We start from the raw sequence: 7,296 nt of genomic DNA, 5'->3' as shown, positions 1-7,296 counted from the left end.
TGCGTTCATCCTACACCGTTAAGTTATCACGAATATTAAAATAGATATCTGTATGTCAGTTAATAATTTGAGGCTTAAGATAATCGGTAATATAATATTTAAACAATTAAAAAAATGTATATATATAAAAATGATTTTTTTATTTAACGAATAAGTGTTTGAAATTGAGGAAAATACTATATCATACTTTATTATAAGAGATTAAAATGGGTTCTGTGAGGACTTTACTCTACTGAAATAAGTCACCCCTTACTATTTAAAATATAATTACAATATTTTATATTCTAATAATACTTATAATTGTATTAGTAAATACAATATACTAAGTAAAAATCTCTTTTGTGATACAAATACTGAAACAAACAGGAAAAATATTTAAATAAGAATATTTTAAGAATTACTATATATGGACATAGATTGTTAAGGATGCAAGTACATTAAAATTTCTAATTATATGAATAATTGTAGCTTTTATGATAGTTTTGTACCTAAATCAGTCAAGGATAATAAATAAAATAAGTGAGATGTGTTGTAAGAAACACCGTAACAAATTAAAACATTGTCATTCTATTTTAATAGGTAACCACAGTTTAAAATAAATAGTTGAAATAAACACAGTGTATAGAATTGGATTAACAACGTACAGAATTGGATTAAAGATAAGATAAGATATATTTCATTCAAAATTTTCGTAAACTAGATATCAAGGTAAGTAAATATACGGTGGCAAAAAAAATATAATAAATTCAAATTTATACTACTAGCACAAAAACGTTAACCGCAAATTAATCTATTTAAATGATATAAACGATAAAAATAAATAAATAGAAGAGTGAATAAATACCACCTTCTAACTCTCATTAAAGTAATGATAAGAATTATTATGGAATACCAGGCTTGTATACAATCTACTCGTTCCTTATTAGCAGGTTAAATTGGATTATCAATATATGTATCTTCTCTCCTATCATTTGAACAACTATATCAATAAGATTTTGGTAGTTAAAAAATCCTTCAGATTCTACCACTATTGTATTGAAATTTTTAATAATCTTGATACTAATAATTATTTCCACTGTCTACGAAATATTTTTTATACACAAAAAGACTAATAGTATTTAATGGCATGAAAGTTATAAAATGTAGCATCTTGACAACTTACTTTTTTATGATACATATTATTCTTTTATAAAAGTTTTGCAACAATATTCCAAAAAGCACAAAATGTTTCTCGTAAAGAGGTGTAGCTATGAAATACGTTGTCAACTTTACATTTTTATTGTTCACCCACTGTAGTCGGACCGCCTCGCTCTGGAGGGTTATGACGAGAATGTAAAATTCTTGAAGAGACTACAATATTCTATAGGGATATGTAAATTTTATCAATAATCAGGATGATAGATACGATATATCGCTTCCAGTACAACGTTTTAATACAATTGTAAATGATTAAGTTAGTCTGAACGGGTTTAGTTTCAGGTTACGTTAAATTTAAGCAATATCTTCATTTATCTTGTAACTCAATTTCTCAAGAAACTAGGAAATGAACAATGCACTTATAATTATAGAGCATACTAATAGGTAAATAATACTTACAGAGATATATTCAAACTAGGTTCTTCTAGTAAAAATGTACAGTGAAAATCGCCAAGTGGAAATAATTAAAGCGGTCACAAAAACAATTTGTGACCCGTAACGAAAACTGAAACACAGCCTTGCATTATTCCAACCCCAGCTACTTTGATATCTCTTCGGATTTTACAGACTCCTCTTTCATATGCTAATTTGAATGACTGTGTATAAAGCTCCCAATCGATCTTTATTAATTTTCACTGTAAATTACATAAACCCATACTTTTTTTGTTTTGAATCGACACGTTCTTGTGGCTATGTATATTAAAATTGGACTTCACTCATATCCTTTTTGTTTTTGTCGAAAAACTCTTTTTAACCGTGTTGGGCAATAGGAATAAGTACTAGATCAATATAAAGAAAGTCAATTTTTTTTAATATTCTTTATGTACAACCAAAGCCTAACACCACCTTTGTAACATTTAGCCTTCTAAATGCTCCCGCTCAAAGTACGATTTCAAGGTTTTTAAATCAATAAAAACAGAAAATTAATTATGAAAAAAAATAGACAGACCTAAAGGATCATATTATGGGTCAAGTCAATTTACTTAACTTTAGCACTTTATTAACACCACCTGTTTAACTTATAACATTGTTGTTTAGACGAACAAAGATAGGAATTGTATACACAAATGGTATTCGCTACGATCTAATTCTGCCATAATGATTAGCAAAACAGACTTACATATGAGACAAATAAAAACCTGGAATACACTAAAGTCCTTTGATTTAATCACTATCAACTTTAATAGTATAAATTATAATCAAACAATAAACTTGCTACCATTGCGTCCTATTATATGGATTATTTTTTCCTGAAGGCGCCAAAAGTGTTATTCTTATCATAACTTTTTTTATTGTTTTTCCCGTCTGTTATCTACTTCGTCATAAAACTATTTTTTCCAAAACTGAAAGTTTTATCTGACTCTGTACTGTTTGCTTGTCTTCGACAGCAAGACAATTGAATGCTCGCTAATTCTTAATTACCATTCATAGGGCTATAAAAAGGTCGTTTGTAATCAGGACCCTGGCTTGTATGAAACTGTTTCCATTGAATATATCTAGGGTTTTTTCTACGTTACTTTAAAGACCGTTCCTTGAATTTTGAATATAAAAATTTTATGGCATTGCAAAAATATGTACATTTATTTGTTAGACATTATGATAGCATATTACAATTATAAATACACATTATTAAATAGGCATTCGTTTTTTCAAAAAGGCCGTTATTAATTTTGCACAATGGATATGGTTACAAACAACATTGTTATTTATATAAAAAAAATATTATTTCCCCAGAATTATTCAATAAAGGCGTCTCATAACAATGGAAACAAACCCTAATAAAATGCAATTAACTTAATTGGTATGGGCTTTATTCGCATTTTATGTCTTTTTAGTGTTCTGTGCCAAGAACTGTGAGAATGTAACTTTTATGAGCTGAACAATATCTTGTACAGTCGTGAAATTAATATGGAGTTAAACTTTATAAAAAGGAAACTTGAAGTTTTGAAAGTTTTTAACATATATAAATATTAAACCACGAACTAAGAATGTATATTTTTAAAATAACCGTATTCTCTAACTGAACACTCAGATGAAATAAAACAACTAATCTCCACTGTCTGCTGATCAATAATTGTTATTGGCAAGGTTTTTCACTAATATTGATAATTTTATATAAATATTGCTTTTAAAAATTATTTTAACATTTTTTTCTTCTTTTGATATATTTTAGGAAAAAAAAACTTACATCCATAAAGAGTTTTTTTTTAAATCTGAAATCCATGTATTTATTGTTTTTTGATAAATTCGATTAAATAATTTATGATAAGACAATTTGTAACTAAATCTAAACATAAAACATAACAATTATATATGTATAAAATATTGTAGCAGACGATGCTATATGAGTTGCGATCTAGTTACTACGACGCTATAATTTTCAAACTATTTCATTTATAAAGGTTAGTGTATAGAAAAGAGGTGCTATTTAAAAAATGCTTCAACAGTAGATGGTAAACAGAGATATATAAGGTAGGCTCTTACCCAGAAGGCTCTTGTTTAGAGCACGGCTATAAAAGGCGGGAGAGACTCTTCAGAGCATAATATTGCGTTGGAAAAAATGGCGTTCCACTTATTGTTAAAGTATTCAGTCGAATCTAGTTCTGAACTAAAGATGTTATTGAAGTGAGTTTGTTAAGAAAGCTTAAAAACAGGAAATGTTAAAATTACCTTAAAACCCTTATAAATATTGTAGTTGTTCCCATTAAAAAGAAATATCATTCACATAAAGAAAATGGAATGTTTCATCGTGCATTAATTACATAGAATTCTATTTTTGCCTTCCAAGATCTCGAACAGTTTGACACAATTTTAAATGTTACCAATTCCAATATTAAGAGAAAAGCGTTTTTTTATATAATACTCTATTAACATAAAATTTTATGAAATTAAATACAAATTTAAATAACGTCGGATTCTTAGAACTTAACTATCACACAATTAAAAAGAAGTCCTATAGTATAATATAGATTTTAAAATGACTCTTAATTAAATTGCTATTATGAATTTTTACATAAAAATTATATAATCCTATTCTGTATAATATCATTCATCTATTTTTATGGTTATAAGGGTCTTATTTAATTCTAGGAGTACATGTAATTAAAATATTTTCATCCTAAGTCATTCTTCGTTCCAGGATATGTACAATGCCATACTCCTTTAAACAGTTATTTTACTATACAAGTTTTAATATATAATTTTTAATATAAACAGCATGCTGTTATAATATTATAATATGTCAATGTTCAAATAAGAGATTTATATGGAAAAATCAATAGAAATGATATATAGATACAGAGCAAGGTATGAATTTTATTATATCGTTATTTAGCTAGTGATAATGTGTCATAAATAAGACTGCTTAAAGAAAACTGCTATAAGAAAAAAGAAAATTTAACACACGCTGGACCATTATCACTTAACAACCGTCGGTATAAGCAGCGAGCCGTTGAGCCAAAAACAATGCGAGGTTAGTCAAGCTCTTAGCGGCATATTGCAAGTCTGCCTGCATATTGCTCTCATCGGCTTAAGCCATCTTGCATTGTTACTTATAAGTGCCTTTTTTATATCAAAATAATACTAAACCCAACGATTATTGATTAGCAAATTTATTAAGTTTCTTAAATATTGTAATATTTAATAAAAGAAAATTAATTTATCTTATTACAAAATATTTATAACCGTGACATTTAGGACAGAATGCGTATATTCTCTTACACTTAAAATGGATAGCTTTAAGGAAGCCGGAACAAAATTGTCGCCTTAAGAAATATATTTCTTTGCGCTTCGTTTGGCAAAGGAAAATGAAAATACAGAAAATATTTATTATGTACATTGCCGAAAGAGGTTGTATAGAGTTGGTATAATCATTGAAAATAAAATAGTTTTAATATAATATTTAAGATATCATTTAATTAAAATCAACTATTTACAGAAAGAATTTAATTCTACAAAAACAAGTATATATAGTTCACGAGGGAACCATGTTCTGACGACAAATAAATTTTAAAACCGCTCTATATATTTCGAATAGCAATGGCCGGTTATAAGATATTTTTCTTATATTCAATAATATCTAGCAAACAGTATGCACGATCTCACTTTAGCTTGATACATTAAACAATACAATATGAAATTGTCTATAAATGAATTGTGTCAACAACGCCCGCAATAACTTCACATATATAACGTATAAATTATTTATATCTCCCCTGTATTATTTTCTATTTCTAACTTTCTATATTCGATTCACAATAAATATGTTAGAGCGGTGGTAAACAGCTTAGCGTATTAATACTATCAACACAAAAGTATAGTCATTATATCTTTGATTTTTAATCACACAAGTACTGCTAATAAAATAGCTCTAAAAATATAAAAGAATTTTTTTCACTTAAAATCTGTATAAAACTAGTTTTAAAAGTATTTCTTAGTCTCTAAACTAAATCTTGTTACTAATGCAATACTGATTAGTCTTCATTTTGATATTACAGTACTGTTTAAGTTTGCTTAAGTTGCAAAATAAAATGAAGTAAGTAATTAAATTGATATTCATAATGCAATTTCTATAAAAATGATTTAAACACTTCCAAGAACTGATATTTGCTTATAAATTGTGTTATCAGAATCTGCTTAGAAGAAAAACTTTAATAAAATGCTGGTTCAAAAATGGTTGGTTTACTTATTTAAAGGAACTATTTTTAGAATAATTTCTTCCATTTATAGCAATGTACGTGTTGAATACATTTGTAGGATTATCACAAGATATTTGTTTATTGAATAATCTTTCTTCATTTCGTTCATATACTTAGGCATTTCTTTATTGTTTTTCATATAAATATTTGATGTAGATATCATAATCACATGATTTGTTTATGTAGAACGATTTATATTCCATGATGTATCTTGTATAGACGCTGTTATTTCAGTGAATTGTTATTTTTTTATATTTATAGAAAATTTTGTATGAATGCCTGTTTCTTATCATTTTGATGGTGTGTACGCCAAAATTATTAACATCTATTAATAAAACAGAAATAGAGAGAGTAACACGACAACTAATGTTGTCTAAAGTCATCTTAATTAGTTTATTTTTTTTTCAGTATAACGGTATGTTTTATCTGTTACAGAAATCAATGAAAAGAGGTATATATATATATATATATATATATATATATATATATATACATACCTCTTTAACACCTTAACACATTGTTATTTTAAAAATTAAACTTTCTACATTGCCTAAAATTATTTCCACCATATATCGCATATAAAATTACAGCTAAAGGCGTTCGGCTGATCTCGAGTTAGCTAGACTTGCACCACCTGACCGCATGAAATTTATATTCTCACTCATTCGTGCACACGGTTCGAGGTATTTGTCTTAGTTTACCAGTGATGAAAAAAAATGCTCAGTTTTTAATCCAAGTTTATGGTTTCAATAATATATAGTTTGCATAATTGGTGCATAAGAGTTTATTCATAAACCTTTTCAATCCACAGTTTTTATTAATATTATTAATAAATGACTTACAGAATAATCGGTAGGATAATCTGATTGTTAACATGACATTAAAAGATAATTTAAAATCATCACTTAATTAAAAACGTGTTTATCAATTAAAAGCTTACACACAAATTCGCTGTCTGTTTTACAGAATTATATTGAAACAGTTCTGAAAGCAATGTTTCAATGATAATGTACATATTAATGTTTTTACTATCTGAAAATTGTATAATAAATAATTAAAGCCAGCTTAAAAAAATATATTTGAAAGATAAGATAAGATAAAGAAAAGGTTAATGACTTAACCTTCCCAATATTTGCCCTATAATAAGAATATTTTTTTCAAGTCATTAATCTGTATGTTTCAACTTGAGGTCTTTAAATTATTAATAGTAGATCAAGAAACCCATCCACAAATTTTGCGAAGATGGCTCTTTTGTAAACAATACTTCCTTTCAAACATCCCGATTCTATTGACTTCATTCTAAATACCGAGGACCGTTTAAGGTATCCCGAAGAAAAGCAAGTTGCAAAAATCGAATCAGCTCAAACCATTTGATGGTCGATCAACTTTGCTTATCTACATC

The sequence above is a fragment of the Danaus plexippus genome (genome assembly GCF_018135715.1).
Source record: "Danaus plexippus chromosome 22 unlocalized genomic scaffold, MEX_DaPlex mxdp_33, whole genome shotgun sequence".
Lineage (NCBI taxonomy): Eukaryota > Metazoa > Arthropoda > Insecta > Lepidoptera > Nymphalidae > Danaus > Danaus plexippus.
This window is presented reverse-complemented; position numbering follows the sequence as displayed.